Source organism: Eulemur rufifrons, chromosome 7 (genome assembly GCF_041146395.1).
Source record: "Eulemur rufifrons isolate Redbay chromosome 7, OSU_ERuf_1, whole genome shotgun sequence".
NCBI lineage: Eukaryota > Metazoa > Chordata > Mammalia > Primates > Lemuridae > Eulemur > Eulemur rufifrons.
Window position 1 is genome coordinate 175,106,311 of NC_090989.1, and position 18,885 is coordinate 175,125,195.

Below are 18,885 nucleotides of genomic sequence, written 5' to 3' on the forward strand. Positions count from 1 at the left end.
ATTTGGTCAATTTATTTTAAGTTGTCAAATTTCTGTGTGTGGAGCAGCTTGTAGTATTTCCTTATTATACTTTTGATGTCACAAATCTGTAGTAGTATCCTTTGATTCATTTTTTATATTGGTAATTTGTGTCTTCTCTTTTTGTCTCTCTGGCTACAAGTTTGTCAGTGGTCATTTCCATAAACTAGGTCATTGTTTTATTAATTTTTCTGTACCAAATTCATTTATTTCTGCTATCTTTATTATTTCCTTCCTTTTCCTTGCCTTGCGTTTATTTTGCTCTTCTTTCTGTATTCTTGCAGTGAAAGCACAGAGTATTGATTTGCACTTTTTGATTATTGATTTTAGATTTTTCCTCTTTTCTTTTCTAATATTTAGTGCTATAAATTCCACTGTCAACACTGCTTTAGCTACTCTGTACGATTTTAATTCTTTTTAATTTGTTGGGGCTTGTTTTATGGCCCAAGATATGGTCCACTTCAGCATGTCTTCCTTATCTTGGCCTCTGTTGATGCCACAGGCACTTAAAAAGAATGTGCATTCTGCTGTTGTTTGATGGAGTTTTCTACAAATATCAATTAGAATTTGTTGACAGATGGTATTGAGTTCTTTTATATCCTTACTGATTTTCTGTCTAGTTTTTCTGTTAATTTTTGAGAGTAGGATGTTGAGATATCCAGTTATAATTTTGGATTTCTCTATTTCTCCTTCTAGCTTTAGTAGGTTCTGCTTCACACATTTTGCAGCTCTGTTGTTTGGTACATATACCTTCTAGGTGGATTGACTCATTTATCATTATATAATGTCTCTTTCTTTTTTTTTTTTTTTTTTTTTGAGACAGAGTGTCGCTTTGTTGCCCAGGCTAGAGTGAGTGCCGTGGCGTCAGCCTAGCTCACAGCAACCTCAAACGCCTGGGCTTAAGCAATCCTACTGCCTCAGCCTCCTGAGTAGCTGGGACTACAGGCATGCGCCACCATGCCCGGCTAATTTTTTTTTCTATATATATTTTAGTTGGCCAGATAATTTCTTTCTATTTTTAGTAGAGACGAGGTCTCGCTCATTGCTCAGGCTGGTCTTGAACTCCTGACCTCGAGCGATCCACCCGCCTCGGCCTCCCAGAGTGCTAGGATTACAGGCGTGAGCCACCGCGCCCGGCCTATAATGTCTCTTTCTATCTCTGGTAATATTCTCAGATCTGAAGTATACTTTATCTGATATTAATATAGCCATTTCTGCTTTCCTTTGATTCACATTTGTGTGATGAGTCTATTTCCATTCTCTTACTATTTTTTTTTTTTTTTTTTTTTGAGATAGAGTCTTACTCTGTTACCCAGGCTAGAATGCAATGACATTATCATAGCTCAATGCAATCTCAAATTTCTGGGCTCAAGTAATCCTCATACCTCAGCCTACAAAGTAGCTGGGACTACAGGCATGTGCCACCAAGTCCAGCTGATTTTTCTATTTTTTGTAGAGGTTCTTGCTCTTGCTCAGGCTGGTCTCAAACTCCCAGCCTCAAGCAATGCTCCCACCTTGAACTCCCAAAGTGCTAGGATTACAGGTGTCAATCACCACACGTGGCCCCATCCTCTCATCCTCTTACTTTTAACCTGCTTGTATCTTTATATTAGAAGTTTGTTTTAATCTGTTCTGTCTTTTAATTCATATATTTAAACCATTTACATTTTTTTCAGCATATTATGGGGGTACAAAAGTTTAGGTTATGTATATTGCCCTTGCCCCCCTACTCCCAGAGTCAGAGCTTCAAGCGTGTTCATTCCCCAGACAGTGTGCATCGCACTCATTATGTAGGTATACACCCATCTCCTCCCCACCCCCACATCTGCCCAACCCCCGATTAGTGTTATTCCCAAATGTGCACTTACGTGATTATCAGGGAAACCAATTTGATGGTGGTGCTTATTTTTCCATTCTTGGGATAGTTCACTTAGTAGAATAAACCATTTACATTTAAATAATTATTGACATGTTAGAACCTAAGTCTGTCACTTTATTTTTTCTGTTTGTTCTCTCTGTTTTTCATTCCTGTTTTCTTTTTCCTGCCTTCCTGCCTTCCTGAACATTTTTCAGATACCATTTTTGTTTACCTATATTGGTTTCAGAGGTATCTTTTTGTTTAGCTTTTTAAGTGGTTCTCTAGATGTTACATTATATATGCATAAATTATTACTGACTATTGGGCATTGTCATTTTACCAGTTTGAGTAAAGCATAGAAACTTTTCCTCCTTTTACATTCCTTTACCCTCCTTGTTTATAATATAGTTGTATTAAATATTTCTTCTACATGCATTCAGTACCAAATCAGACAGTGTTATAATTTTTGCTTCAACTATTAAACATAACTTAGAAAACTCAAGTTTATTATTTTTTTCCTTCTTATTACAAGTTTCCTTCTTTTATCATTTCCTTTCTGTTTAGAGTATTTCCTTTAGCCATTCTTTCAGAGGAGATCTGCTGGCAACAAATTCTCTTTGTTTTCCTTCATCTAAGATTGTCCCACAGGTCCCTGAGTCTCTGTTAAAATTTTTCAGTCTATTTTCTCTCTGTTGTTCAGATTGGATAATTTCTGTTGTTCTGCCTTATCATTCATTGACTCCTTTCTCTGTCCTGCCCATTCTGCTGTTGTACTTAATCTTTTTAGTTTGGTTATGATATAAATATTTTTTAGTTCTAAAATTTCCACTTGGTTCTGCTTTATATCTTCTGTGTCTTTATTGAGACTTTCTGTTTATTTGCTAAGACTTGCTGTAAGTTTTTTTGTTTCACTCATTTATTCATTGCTTATTACACATGTTTATCATGGCTGTTTCAAAATCTTTGATAATTCTAACTCTCTGTCATCTTGGTGTGAGCATTTATTGATTGTCTTCTTTCATTCAGATTTAGATCATCCTGGTTCTTGGTATTATGGGTGACTTTCAATTAAAATATAGACATTTTCATAATATGTTATAAGATTCAATCTATGTAAACCCTCTTTTTAGCTTTTTCTGGTACTGCTCCAGCAGGGAAGGGGGAAATAATGCCATGTTACTGCCAATGGAGGCAGACGTCCATGTCCTCCACTTGACCTTTGTTGATGCCGGGGGTGGTGGAAGTGTCTACGTCATCACTGGGTGAGAATGAAAGTCCAGGCTCCCCACATGATCACCAGCGACATAGCAGGAATGGGGGTGAGGGGGTGTTCATCATTGCTCAGTGGGGATGAAAGTCTAAGCTGCCTACTCAGCCTTCTCTGACACCACCCCGGTGGTGTTGGGGAGCTTCATTTCAGCTTCACAAGAGTAGACATACAGGCTCCCCACTTGGTCTTTGCTGGTGTGAACAGAACAAGGTTACATTTTTTTTCCGTGTTGTTTGGATAGAGTGGTTATTTTTCTAAAATTTTTCTGTCTCGTTAGGCTGCCCCTTTCCTAATCCTTTGACAAGAGAGTAGGCATTTGTTTGAAGCCACTTTTTTTTTCCTGTGGCCATTGGCAGTCCTGCATTACTGGCTTCTTCAGCTCCAAGTGTGGGATACATGATGCAAAAAGGAAACCCAAGAAACTTACCTCTATCTTGTTCCTTGGGTCCTAAGGTCTCTATTTGGCCTGCATTTTTAATCCACTTTTCAGAGGTCTGTGTTCACTTTATAAACAATGTCCACTTAGCTATACTTAAGTGAGAGGAATAGGGAAAACCCTGTCTATCCATCTTCCCAGAAGTAGAAGACCATGGTTCTTTTTTAAATATGTAAGACAAAGACCTCAAAGAGAGATTCTGTTGTTAAGGATCTAATCCCCACATTTCATATTAGTTAGTAATTAACTAATCCTTTGTTAATTCTAACAATACTCAGAATCATTAGTGACTAAGAAGTAAATAACTCAAGTCCCCTTACACCTAGTATCTACCACAATCTTCCAATTACCACAGGTCCCCAACAGTGGTCTATACTTTTTGACACTACCCATTTAACTAAGATACCCTTCTTTAATAAAAAAGAATATGTCTTTGGTCTATATCGCTGATGCAAACCTCTAATATTTTTAGAGGATATTATTTATCTCTGATTATGTATGTGCTATAAATTTGTTAGTTAGAACCAGAACATTGAGCATTAGGCACTTTTATCCAAATACCTGCAAACTCTGCTTTGGAGTTCAACTTGGAGGAGACACTCTGAATAGTGTCAAGTCTTCAATTACTTACTATTTACAGATATTACCCAAATAATGGCTCCAGCTTAGAGTTCTCTTCTGAGCTCCAGAATTATATAACCAACTGACCACCTGACTATACGGTCCGTCTCTTGAAACTCAGTATCACCCAACCTAACCAATGATACTGTCTTCCCTATCCCCACTCAACAAACCTAGTCTCTGTCTATTAATAATATTCCCTGTGCAAAATATATAATACCCTTTTTGTAAATTTCATACAGCCAATTGATCCTCACAGAATGCTTTCATTGCTTTTTTGCCAAACACTTGGATCCATAAGTCAACTTATGGTTGCAACTCATGAATGAGAGTATTTCTGGTATGTATGTATGTTGGTTGATAGTTTACACTAAGGAGTAAGATAATAGTGAACAAAAAAGATATATGTTTTGTCCGTGATGTGAATGTCTTCTTTGCTGAAGCAAATAATCATTTTTGCATACCGGAAGAACATTTTCTCAATTTTGTATGATATTAACAATGAAACATCTGCAAATGTGACACATTTTAAAATTTAATCTGAATCATTAACATTTTCTCCTTCGCTTTCTTAAGTCTAGAAAATCAACAATACAATAAATCAAGCCCTGATTTATAGCATTTGACAATTACCAAGGAATAAATCCTTTCACCATGGCTGATTTCAAGCTACCAATGTGACAAAACTGAATGTGGCTTGGAAAGATTTACACAATAACATGCCTTCAAATAGTATTTCACCATAGAAATACAATAGACATAAATAACCTCAAGAGCATAGATAATAGCAAAATGTAGTAAAATAATTAGAAAGTGATGACTTTTGAGTATTTATTGCTTTTTTGATATAATTTAATTGTAAGATGGTATGATTTAATTTTTAATAATGTCTATGTTTAACAACCAACCCATGAAATTTCTGAAAATTTAACTATCAGCTCTTATAAACCAGTGTGAGCCAGGTCCAACACACTACTGTAAGTGTCCAATTTAGGGCTTGATGGTTCTAGCTTAAAAAAAATGCCTCAAACTAGTTGACTTTTCTTCATTTCTGCCATCATCTCCCTATTCTATATTTTTATTGCTCTTTTTATCAGACCCTCAAAATAACCTCTTGTTTTTCTACATCTATTCTTAATCCTTCCCAACTCGTTTCATCCTTTCCTCAGCCAGTGTAATTTCCTTAACATGCCAATATGATCATGTTGACCAACCCATTTATTAATTTGTTTTTTCAGCAAATGATTATTGAGTTTTATGTCCTAGGCATTATTTAAGTTGATTAGGATAAATGTGTAAACAAAAGGCAAAAATTCCTGTCTTCATGGAGAGGATAGTCTACCTATGGGGGAGTGGGGAGATATAGACAATATACAAAACATAATAAATAAATTGTACTGTAGATCAGAAGGTTATGAGTGTTAAGAGGAGAAAAACTGCAAAGCTAGGTAAAAGTACAGATGGCACAGAAGTTACAATATTAAGTCTTGTACTCAGGATAAGCCCTATAGATGAGGTAAGATTTGAGCAAGGACTTGAAGAAGGGTAGGGTTAGCTATTTAGATTTGGGGGAAAATAGCCAGTGGACACAGAGACCAGCATAGCTAGAGTAGTGTGAGCAGGGGATAGAGGTGAAAAAGAAATGTCAGAGAGCTAACAGACAAAGTATGGAGGGCCTTGTAGGTCATTGTAACGCCTTCAGCTTTTACTCTGATTTAAATAGGGAACCACTGCAGAGTTTGTGAACAGAGAAGTGTTGAACTTTTTAAGCAGATCACTCTTGCTTAAAATCCTCAGTGGCTTCCCATTGCTTTTAATATAAAGTCTAGTGATCTTCACGTAGCCTGCCAAGCCACAGATGATGTGACCTTTGTGCCATCTCACCATCCTCACCTCTTGCTTTTCTCTCTCTCCCCCCTCCTTCCCCCTCCTACTCCCTCAGGTCCTTGAATAGGGTGCTACTTTCTATTTTGGACAAGTCCTCCATCATCAGGCGCTCACAGCTACCTGAACTTGTCCTTCACAACACTTTTATACTAACTGATTGATTTTGATTTCATGATTAGTTGTTTATTGTATATATTGCCTACATCTACTGCTTACTCTCTGCTAGAAAAGAAACTAGATTCAAGCAGGGATTTCTCTTTTGTTCACTAATTTATCTCAAAGAATTAGACCAGTGCTTAACACATAGTAGACACTTAAATATTTGTTGAATGAATGAATGTCTTATGTATTGATATATTCATAGTGTTCAACCCAGGGTCAGTCTCATGATAGACATTCCGTAATATTTTTTGTTGAATGAATAATCAATGAATGGATGAGCGACTAGACGATTGGATGAATGAAAATAATGAATAAATGAAGGACTTTTGTATTTGTGTATTCTCAGGACTGAACCTAAAGTCTGAGTCCTGGTAGGTACTCTGTAATTTTTTTGTTGAATGAATAGATGATCGCATGGATGGATGAATGGATAGATGAATGGATGATTGAATAAGCGAAAAAAAATGAATCACTGAAGGAAGGAATGAATGAATGAATAGTCTTTAGTATAGTCAGAAGAGTTTCCATCCTCCAAAAAGAATCTCTCTTCTGCCTAGAGTGGGTCACTTGATCGGTCTATTAGTTCTCTGCTTGGTTTCCTGCCATGAATATGTTTTGAAGAACATTTTTATTAGCTTTGGAGTCACTTGCAAGGTACTCTTGAATTCTCTTTTGGCTCGCCTGCATTCTTGTTCACACCTGACCTGCCATAGTTTGCGGATCTCCCTGGTTTCCTTACTTGGGCCACATTTCCAAGTGTCCCTTTGATCTCTGGCACATACTTTTGCTGGGCTTCCAATAAGGTGTTTTTAAACAGTCTCCAGATTTCCTGTGGCTTATTGACTTTTTAAATTATTCCTTTCATTTGTTTTTCCTAACCAGTGCCTACACTTGTTCTTAGGTTCCCTTTATAAAATTGAGTAACCACATGATATATAAATTTTCTCTCCCAGCCCAGAACGGTCACAGTGTTGTGATCACTCAGAGATTCTTTTTCTTCCAGGTCCTGCCCACCACTCAAAGCCGAGTCTAAAATATTTTTCTTCTTTAATAATTCTAAAAGGCATTTTTCTAAGAGGAGGTCATGTATCGTATCCCATAATATATTTGTAGTCTATATGTGAACTGTGAATAAATTAGTCTCCAAGAAAGTACAGAGCATGCTGTGTATATGTGCTGTAGAATGTGTGTGTGTGTGTACTGTATAACGAACAGGTGGTACTTTAAAACCCATCTCATTTATTCTAACTAGCAAAGTCTCTAATCATGATTGCTCTTTTACAGAAACCAAAATCTATTCAAGCAGGAATGGGAGAATGCTTTTAGTTCCCAACTACAGAGATCAAATGCTAGTTTGTTTCTTTCTTGTCCTATTTTTCTCCTACCAAGTCCTTTTTCAAGAAAGAGTTCAGCAACCAAAGAGAAATAGAAATCATTTAACATAACAGAGAACTAGCCTTCACTTTTTTTTACCAACCATTTTGTCAGCCAGGATTTTTCCTACCAAAGATGTTTATTTTCAACCATTTGCTTTATTTGGCTAAAAGGTATGTTCTTTGCTACATTTAATAGTCATGTGTATGCTACCCAAAGTAGAGATCACAGAGTTTTCATCTGCAAATTTTTACCAGACTAAAGTGGACGAAAGAACATGTTAGAAATTTGAGCCTATAGTATATATATACTTCTGACAAATATTTTAGCAGACTGGCTTGTTCCCAAAATTTTATATGATAAAACACTTACATTGTAGGTGTTTACTCAGATTCTATCTAGATTGTGGTGCAAATGTAATAGATTTTGTTTTAAATAGTGAAAACTGAAAATGTACTTTTTTCCACTTCAAACTTTTGAATTGGTCAAGTTGTAATGAAGAAGCTTTAAAAATTTGGTGATATGTTTTCCACACATGATATTGACATATGCACATAATTACCTTTTTTTTTTCTTTTTGATACAATTTCATTATTTGTCATGCTGGCCTGGTGCACCAATAAAGCCAAAATATCATATTAGAATTCATGACAGTTTTCACATTGTATTATCAATATGTGGAAATAATTGTCTGCTCTGAGATTAAATTACATTATTGTGTATCTTTTTCATGCCTAATAAATAATGATGGATGGCTTTTATTTTCATCACCACCTGCAACCATTTAGTCACCCCTTGATTGCTGAAGATAAAATAATAAAAGGCAAGTGTTATGTTGCAAGCAGAAGAATGTAGTCAAAACAGTTGTATGTTCCCTGTTTCTGTTTGTATTATTTTAGTCCCTAAAGAGCAATACATGGTGGTCTATAAATGATAGTAACCTGGGAGAAACATGGCAAACAGTTCACATAAATGAGGGGAGAAAGTGGGAAAATATTTTTTTTCTAGTAGAATAATAATTATTTCTTGGTGCACGATTCTTAATCTGAAAATGAGTTTTTTGTTCTGCTGTGCAAATCAGTTACGTGCAATTAGAATGCAAAGCAGAGGCACATCTTACTGTTTAGCCTTTTTTAAATAGAAATGAAAACAGCCCGGAAATTGTAGCAAAGTTGAAAATGCATGCTAGGTAATTTTGAAATCCAAAGACATAAAACCATGCATAATAAAAAGGCCACTCTAAACTCATTACATTTTTTGGAATTGGCAATTGGAAGGCTTAATTTTAAAATTAGAACTTACATGTTTGGAAACTTATTAACTATATTTTGAATGGTCAAGTGCATGACCAACTTGAAGGTGTGTTTTGTTTGTCCTCCTTCATACAATTTCACTGCTTCATAATTTGGTTTTATCTACCTCTGACCTGCTCAGGTTTTTCTTTGTTTTTAATTGTCCGACATTACGCTTAAGAAGAATTGATTCACCTTTTTTGTTGAAATTTGAAATAAAATTATCATCAGCAAATGCTGTGAGTCTTAAGGGGAAAAGAATCTCCTCAGCGTTTTATGATACCATGATCTTTCATCTCTAAAGAGTGCCAAGCTTTTTTATAAAATAAATATATGGTGTTTATAATGGAAACTAGTCATTTGATCATTTCAGTTACAGCAGTGAGGTAAGAAGGCAAACTGTAGACAAAATCTTTTTTGATACTTGGTTATGAGTCACAGGTTGACTCTTTACAGAACAGTTTCACATGTTTGGCTCTATTATCTTTAAATCAAAAGATGACAATCTCAGGCATCGCAGAGACTCAGACCAAAAAATCCAAAGGTAATCCTATCAAATGTCAAGTTACTGCCGAGAAATGGCTTGAAAAATAGGCCAACGGTCCATTATTTGACGAACCCCAAGTGAACACTTACCCTCGCGGAGTCTGTCTTTCAGCCGGGCATTCTATTAATGTTCTTCCCAATTGTTTTAGAGCATCCGTTTAAAAAGGACAGAGGGGCCTTTCCTTGTTTATGGCTGTTTTGCTATCTGACTACCCATCTCCCTCTATAATTAAATGCCATGAATAAAATAATAATAAACGTAATTTTATTTGTACCATTACTCACTGCAGAAATTACATCTTTACATTTCCTACGAGAATCAAAGAGCAGCCACGCTTGCTTCCTTCACATTTGAGAGAGCTGTGCAGAAGTCAGAGGCTTTTCTAGAATCTCTGAGCCCAGGATGAATTTTGCGGATCAACAACCTTTGAGACAAATCATTTTATGTGTGTGCACATATATTTACCCTCCCCTGAGGATTGACGTTTTACCTGGCCCACGTAAACACCTTGGAAGATTCGTTCTGTAAAACAGACTTGCATATAAATCACCCAGAACTTAAAACTGGGACGTCTATCTGTGGGCATAAAGCCATACACTCTAAAGAAAGTACGGTTTAGCACATGCTACAAAACTCTTCTAATTAGAAGCCCCTGCTAGTCTTTTGTCCCACAGTGTTTTGTGGAAGTCCTACGAATCTAAGGCTTTACCCAAATGTACCTCACCCAAAGCAGCCCGGCCTTACTCCCTGGTAACAGGAAGTTCTAGAATGACATTCCTCATGGGATAGTCTTATTTTTCTCTTGCATTATCTCTCATCTATTGTGATTTTTCTTCAGCCAAAGTCTCTCTGACATGACCTATCAAAAAAAAAAAAAAAAGAAAGAAAGAAAGAAAAAAGAAACCGTTGAATAATTGCACCATAAATACACAAAATGGAAATGCTGAACTAGCTCCTTTAAAATAAATCATTCTTAATGCTGTAATCTTCTTTTTTCTTTACTTTCACACTTTCTATCATCCTAGTGGTTTGCTAGTTCTAATAATGTTTTCTGAGCCCATGCTACATATTTGAAGAAGTTTTCGATGTGCATCAAAATTATTAACTTTCTCGCCTTGTGTATTGACAAGAAGGGGATGTCTGAGCAAAATAACGTACATCCAAACATGCAGCTGAAATACTGGAACCTGAAAACTCCCTGCCATTAACAGTTAATAGTTCAGTGCTCTGGGGTAACAGCAGTTGCTCTGCACTTCTTGGAAAAACATTTGGGAAAAAATACTTTGGACTAATAAAATTACTGTAGGAATGACAACAAATGTCAACATCTGTGAAGCTTTTTGAGCACTTTTGACATTTAAAAATTATATACACAATTTTACAATTTTTAGGCAATGTACTTATTTATAAATGTAATTTTTAACATCAGGGAAAAAATCACTTCATCTAAAATATATAGTTAATGTTGAAAACATTACCACCAGATAAGTAATTTTGGATAAAGATTTTTAAAATAAACTTACTAACTGAGCAGTAAATATTTGTTCAATTGGATATTCTAAATGTTGAAATTTGTTAGTCATTTTGGTTGAACTCATGTAGCACAATGAGACTGCTTTCACTTTTCCAGCAGCCGTCTTAAGTCATGTTAGCGTTTAAAAACTAGTCCTGGGCTCCAGAAAACACTGCGTTAGGGAAGAAAAAACAGACTCTTTGGCTAAGGTTGTGGAAGGAGGGTGGGACCTTATGAATTACATGACTACATAAGATGGAGGCAATTTTATTTTGGCAACAAATTCAGGCTTTTGCATTGGGTTTTTTCAGACTGTTAATTCAAATACACATGCACAATTCACCTACGAAAAGAAAGATTCTTATTCAATTTCTGAGCATAGATGACTAATTGTTCCATTTTATCTTTCAGGTTACAGTACCAGGAGTTTAGGAACTCTGAGAGCCACAAGATGATCTGTCCAAAGGTAAGTGACTAGGATTGCCATGTAATTATTCAAAGATGGATTCAGATCATGTCCCAAATCGATGTGAAGAAAGGTACATACTTGACGAATAGTAAAGATGATGTCATAGATCAGCTTTCATCGTTTGGTGGAATGTTCAGTACTCTCAGGTGTCTTCAAAATATTATATAAAGCACTTAGAACATAGCACTTTATGCGGTGATCATTTCCCAGGTGCAATTGTGCACTGAACTTATTGAAATGTTTCCTTGGCTAGATGTTTATTTGGAAGCCCAGAACAAAAGTACAGAAATGATTGGTGAAAGTTATGGCATGTACCATTGGGCCAATGGACTTTCCTTAGCAGTAAAATAGGGTCTCCATCTCTAATCTGCATGTCCAGGCCAAGGACAATTTGATGTAGCTCCATTATAGCATATTTTAAACTTTTCTTAAAGTTCAGGAATATATCTTTCAGAATCCGTCAGTACTTCAGAAGCGTGGCTCGCCAAACCAATCAATCTAGTACAAAGTTTGTTTTTAGAATTCAAGTTCCTTGTTACTGCTTTGCAAGCAGATGTCTTCAAAGATATAATATGGTGAAGAGATTATGTGATTTTTGGGTGTAGCAATTCTGCCAGTTATAATTAAAAGGGCCAACATCCAAGTTTTGTTTTCTTTATAAACACTGCAGAGTGTGTCAGTGGCCAATCTAAAATTACCCACAGAGGAGTGTGTGCTCTCTTCTTTAGCACAAGATAATGAAGATGGTGTGTGAAACGCACCATGGTTATAATAAGCTGATGGACTTGCGGTCCTACGCACAAACTTGTCCAAATGTAATTATAAAGAGTTTTAAGAGAATTGTTGCTTCCTAAACTGACTAGTCAAGTGACTCAAAAGTTAATATCACCAAATTAACAGGCTAACTTTGAAGGTGTGCAACTGTACCTTAGAAAATGACTATTTGCAATCCATCATCCTTTCTTACAGGGAAAAGAGGTCTTTGAGAAGCATCTCCATGCAGGGCAGTCTATTTGGCATTCTCTGTATGTGTTGCTTCTGGAAAGGTGAAGTGTGTCTAAAAATAAAAAGTAACAAAGGGCTGAGCGTCCAGCTCTTTCTCCCATGCGTGGCGGACAGGGAACCAGTATGAACCTGCACTGATACTTGTGTGGTTGAGAGGGTGTGTTTGCCTGCCTCCACAGCCTCAATCACAAGGAGAGAAATGAGACTGGGGCCCAGAGAAGGACGGGAAACCTCTCCAGATGATTGCTTAATCATAAGCCTCTGTCACAGTGGTTTTCATATACAGAAAGGAAAACAATCTATAGAAAAGATTCAAGATCTCAACATATGATTTTTTCACGTATTAAGAGACAGTCTGAGACAGATGGACATTGGTGTCAGAAATCTGGGTACATCAGACAGGGAAGCCAAGGAGTTCTTTCTCTTTTGTGCTTTGGGCATAATCCTTCATAAATTCTGGGAAGAAACCAAATTGTCTTAATAGCTTCTAGGTAATGGGAGTCAGAGCACCCCAATGCCCTTTGTGGGGAAGCTCTTGGGTGGCTGGTACGAATGAGTGACCTATAGGTGTCCAAAGGAGAGGGTCTGCCAAGGCCACCAATGACAAAAATCCCACTCAAGCCAGTCTCATATTTCCCTGCCATTTCATTAGTTTGGAATCTTGTCAGTGGCCTAAGACAAATGTCTCCTGTCTCAAACTTACCAGACTGAACAACTAGATGATCTGTAATATTAGTAGCAAACAAAAAAAATGACACAAAATTAGAAGTAACTAAAGTTTACCAAAATATCAATCATCTAATCCCCAAAACTTTTTCAGTGCTGAACAGTTTTTATATTTCCTTTTCTTCCTGGGGTCTACATCTATTGATAGGTGACTCATATTATCACAAATTTCATTCATGTAAATATAGGTACATGGTCATGTCCAATCCATCCCCCCATGATGTAGCCAGAACTGTGTTTTCCAAAGGGGAAAAGGCAAATCTGATTCTTTAGAATCTGGGTGAAGAGTAAAATGCTTACTCTAACCCAGCTTGGTCACTGCATTCTCGTCTAGCCTTATCTTACACTGTTTTCCTTCCCTCTCTCTGCTCCACCCACTCTGGCCCTCTGCCATATTGTCTCACGCCATCTGACTTTCACATGGTCACTTCATATCTGCCCCCTCTCAGCACAGAATTCTTCCTCTTGGGTGCCTCCCTAAATAAGGCAACTACTTCTATTTTTACGTCCGATAGGATTGTGATTTCTGTGTCACAGAAATGATTGTGGTTATAATTTTACATTTATATGTGTGATACATGAGTTAACATCTACCTTCTGGACTATAAGCTCCATGAGAACAAGAATCATGTCTATTCAGCTCATAATTGTATGCCCTGAACTTATCCAGTGCTTGGAACATAGCACTCAAGAATATTTCTGAGTGCTCACTTCGGCAGCACATATACTAAAATTGGAACGATACAGAGAAGATCACATTGGCCCCTGCGCAAGGATGACATGCAAATTCGAGAAGCGTTCCATATTTATATAGCGCATGTTCTCACTCATATGTGGGAGCTAAAAATATTGATCTTATGGAGACAAGAGAGAATGATGGTTACCAGAGGCCAGGAAGGGTACTGGGGAAGAGGGGGATAAAGAGAGGATGGTTAATGGGCACAAAAATACAGTTAGATAGAAGGAATAAGGTCTAGTGTTTGGGAGCACAGTAGGGTGACTACAGTTACTAATAATTTACTGTATATTTCAAAATAACCAGAGAAGTGGAATTGGAATGTTCCTAACACAAAGAAATGATAAATGTTTGAGGTGATTACCCTGATTTGATCATTACACATTGTATGCCTATATCAAAACGTCACGTGCACCCCACAAATACAACTATTATGTATACATAAAATTTTTTAATTAAAAACTGTTTCTGAGATGAGGGAATAAATGTCCAGATACATTTCAATTATGTTTTCCTATGTTACAAAGGCCATATATCTATAGTATGTAATATCTGGTGAAACGCCTAAGGAGTATGGTTGGGGATTTCTCTAACTATTATACAATCATTACTAATCAGGTTAAGTAACCCTAGTTGCTGAAACACACAGTCCCAGCATATCAGCAGTTTAACACAAGAGAGATTGATGGTTCAGTCTTGGCTCAGTCAAATATGGGTGGGAAATGTGAGATTGCTCTGCTCCGCAAAGTCATGCATGGACCCAGGCTCCTTCCTTCTTTGCTAATACCCCCCTTAAATCTCAGAATCCTCCCAAGATTCTTGGCCTCTATCATCCAACAAGCAAAGGAAGTGAAAGGTGAGGTCTGGAAGTGTGTGTATCACTTCTATCCACATTCTATTGGCCAAAACATACTTGCATGATGCCGCCCCATGGTAAGGCAGGCTGGCAAATGTGGCCTTCCTAGTGCTACACACCATTCCGTTTCTGCTGCAATTAGGTAAAATGACTTAAAATCTGTTAGCAGTTACTGGATACTCTAAAAATTATATTATCCGTGAGGAAAGGAGAACTACTCAAAACCAAACTCTCAAGTAAGGAAAGTGCCAACATTAAATGGACTGATTTAGTGGTATTGTGTCTGTCTAGGAATGTGCTACATGGTTTGGTAAATACAGTTTTCCTACTGCAGAGAATCACAAAACAAGTACATTTTGAAAATGAACTTTGAAGAATCAGCTGGAGGGTATACAGATTTTCATATTCACTTTAGGATTTTTCATTTTCATATTGTACTAGTTAATGTGCCAAAATGAAAATAGCTTTCCACAAAATGGAAGCTACACTGTAAAGTTGGAATTGGTATTATCTGTTGCTGAATTGCAATGGAATCTCAGAAGGAGTGATGTAACTATGGAAGCAGGATCCTCTCCTTGAATGTTTCCCTGAGATTCTGTCAACCGGATCAGGAAAATAAAACGTATGCAGGATTGACTTTTCCCTCAACAGACACAAAAAGAGCCTGGTGGATAAATCAATTGAAAGAGGACATGTACACTAACTGATTGGCAGTATTGTAAAGACACCATTTTAGGCTTGACATTGAAGATATTCTTGAAGAATAATGTATCTGAGAAAAAAATCAACTTGCTCTATAGAACTGCCAAGTTCAGTGATACCCTACCTAAGGCATCTATTTCAACCTTAATACTTGGGAAAGGTTTTGTCTTTAATTAAGTTGTTCTTTTGAGGAAGTATGTAGCATGGACCTATTTTTGCTCTTAGATATACAAATCAGACATCAAATTGGATTTCAGATTCAGTGACAGAGGAAGACTAAGATTAAATAAATGGTCTTCTATAAAATTAATTGAATCATTTGTTTCATCAGGACATGCTTACCAGCTTTGTGCTTTTATCTTTACTAGTTAGCAACTCATTGAATACCTTTTATTATTGCTTTCTTCCATTCGTGGGGGAGGAGAGGACAGTGGTAGTGTCCTTCGTGGGCAGTACTTCTATCTGTCTCTCTCATCTCCCTTCTTAGACGATAAAGGATGACATCTCAACTGAGTCCCGTTTTTCACTGACTCTTAAGATACTGTCAACTGTAAGGCTCACCATTTCTTATTTACCACTAAGAAAGAAAAAACAGTGCTGCTTAAACTATAACGTAATGCTTTCTTATCACCTAGAATTTTTATTCTATACTTACCAAAAGAACAGTTTTAGACTTAGACACATATTTTTTATCATATTTCACACTTGTGCAAACATAAAGAGTAAAACATAAGTAAAATAAATTTGTTAAAATATTCCTAAAACTTCTGCATATTTATAATCCAACCCTTCTGAATTCATTTGTGATGCAGTTGTTGATGTTTGTGTTTTTTAATACACTCTTATCTCCTGCACCATCGTGAACATTATGATGTTCTTAAAAGAATGCTTAAAAGAATGCTCCACTATTATCCTCAAGACTTTCCTCCAAACTGCTAACACTCACTTATGCAATAAATTTTTGTAAGCACAAGTAATAATAACTTCGTCACAACCACGGCCTGGTCGGCAGCAGCATTAAAATGTGAAAAAAGTACATTGAGAATTTGTTAAATATTATGTATTGTTTAAGGTGCATATGAAAACATAACCCAATGGCTCATCTAAATTCTCTAATTTATCAGCTGTTTTCAGAATATAAAATATAATTACCATCACATATCTTTTCTTTTTTTACTTAGCCTTTTTTATTAATAGAGATATTTAATTGTCAAGGACAACCCTTTCTTCTTGGTATTTAAACTCTTCAAATTATGATTATGATGAATTTCTTATTCACTGTGTTCATTGTAATTGACAAATTATTTTCATAGAAACAACAAACTTTCCATGAAATTCATGTACACAATGCATATTAAAATCTTTACAGTTCTATCTTTACTCAAACTTTTTAAGTTCAAATTTTAACTATTTCTAGCCCCTCAAATTAAATGTAGTTCAAAATAGGCATTCCTCAGGTATTGTGTTATTATATACCTGAAGAGCTATGAATAAACCAAATAAATCAAATGTTCTTAAATAGAATCACGCTTTTCTGCCATCTTAGATTTTTATATCAGAGTTGATTTTCTTCATTTCTGCTAGATATTAACACTCTACCCCTCTCTCCAAACTGGCTTTTAACTTTATCTCTCTCACTTTCACCCACCTCTCTCTTTAAGATAGATAAAGTTATGCAACTTTAGCTTAACTTACTTGGGAATGCTCAATGTTTGAAATAAGCTCCCTACAAACACTTTTGTGAAGTCTTAAAATCCATGTGTATGGTGATTAATAAACCCAATGATTATCTGGTTTAGATTTGTTTTGTTTTATGGGCTGGCTTAAATTGGGGACATTTTGGTTTCCATTTATGAGGTAACACCCCTAAACATGTTCTGCTGAACACTGTAACCTATCCTAACAACTTTGCCATAAAAGCAAAGAATTCCTTATCAACTCCATTATTTTTTATTTGTGTTTTAATTGTTTTTTCTGTGTGTTTGTGTTTTAAAATACATTCTCCATGGTAGTAACTATGTGAGTCTTAGAAATGCAACTAGACAGATGTACTGACCACGGTTACCAAGGGAGCAGTTTCCTTGGCGATGGCCAACAGTCATCAAAGCAGTTCACGTTCTCTTTCCTTCCCATGTGACTTGCTCTCACATGTTACAAAACTTGGGTAGTGGAAGCAGCTCTTTGTAAATCATAAGCCTCTACCCACTCAGCACACCACCAATTTTCATAAAGCAGGCAAGTGAGAGCGGGTGGTAAATTGTTCATGATGTTCTTTGAGAAGTTTCACAAGGGCCCCAAGCCACAATTCACCGTGAAGGATTTCTGGTCTGTCCGACTTTCAATTTCAAGCCAGAATCTATCGCAGTCATTTGATGAAGATCCAAACATGTACCGGCCAATGCCCAAGGGTCAAAGCTGCAAGAGATCCAATAATAAGGGCAAACTCTTCCACAGAGTAAATATTTTCTAGTGGTTAAAGAGAGAGGTATAAAGAATCAAGTATTTTCTTAACTATGACTTGCAGTCCAACTATATTGCCTCTGCCTATATTTCTACAGGTTCTGAATGAGAATATTAATACCTACTTGTAGAATATATTTTGATCCTCTAATAAAAGTCTATGATTAAGATGGGTCTATTTTTTTTTAACCTTAAGAAAGGTTAGGGAAAAAATATTTAGTTATATTCTTGAATCTTGAACCCTTAAAGTAGGTTGCAAGAACTATGATAGACTATTGTTTTCCCAAACAGGGTATACAATATAGTTGGTATGTAATTGCTGAGAATGAGGCCTCTGTGTGAATGTCTTATGTACACAATGTCATTTTCTCCTCACAGTAACTCTGGCTGGCAGACACTATTATTTTTCCCATTTTACACATGAGAAACAGAGGCTCTGAGAGAGATGATAGTTCATTAAATTTGTACAAGTAGTAATTAGTGCGAGGATTTGAACTCCAGGCAAACTGACTGCAGATTCCACAATCATCCGCACTGCTCTACAATACTCCCTCGCTATGTGTGCAGACTCCCTTCTTTGTTTGTCAATTAACATACACCCATTGCATTTCTTTCTTCCTCTTCTCCTTCCTACATATATCAGGATGGTTGCAACTGTGTATAAAATCCAAGAATTCGATATATCAGCTTAGAGTTGTGAAAACAGAGAAAAAGGATTTGTAATAAATTTCCAAAAGTTTTCATCTAACTACAAATTTTGGAAATCAGAAAATACCAATGAAGATATTCATGTCCCCAAAAGTATTAAGAAATATGGTTACAATACAGAGTTGAGCAGTCATGTCAAACTTAATCAGATTGTTTATCCATAGCATTCATTTTCTTGCACTAGAATTTCAGCGTAAGTTTTCCAAACAGATTTTCAGTTTGAGGCTCCACATATGAAAAGGCAG

At 36.3% G+C, this 18,885-nt stretch overlaps 1 non-coding gene across 1 annotated transcript; it reads left to right on the forward strand.

Moving 5' to 3' along the window:
* Positions 1 to 13,881: 13,881 nt before the first annotated feature.
* Positions 13,882 to 13,988, forward strand: LOC138388794 (U6 spliceosomal RNA). The gene has a single exon (XR_011234281.1). It is a non-coding gene; the product is annotated as a U6 spliceosomal RNA (small nuclear RNA).
* Positions 13,989 to 18,885: the final 4,897 nt, after the last annotated feature.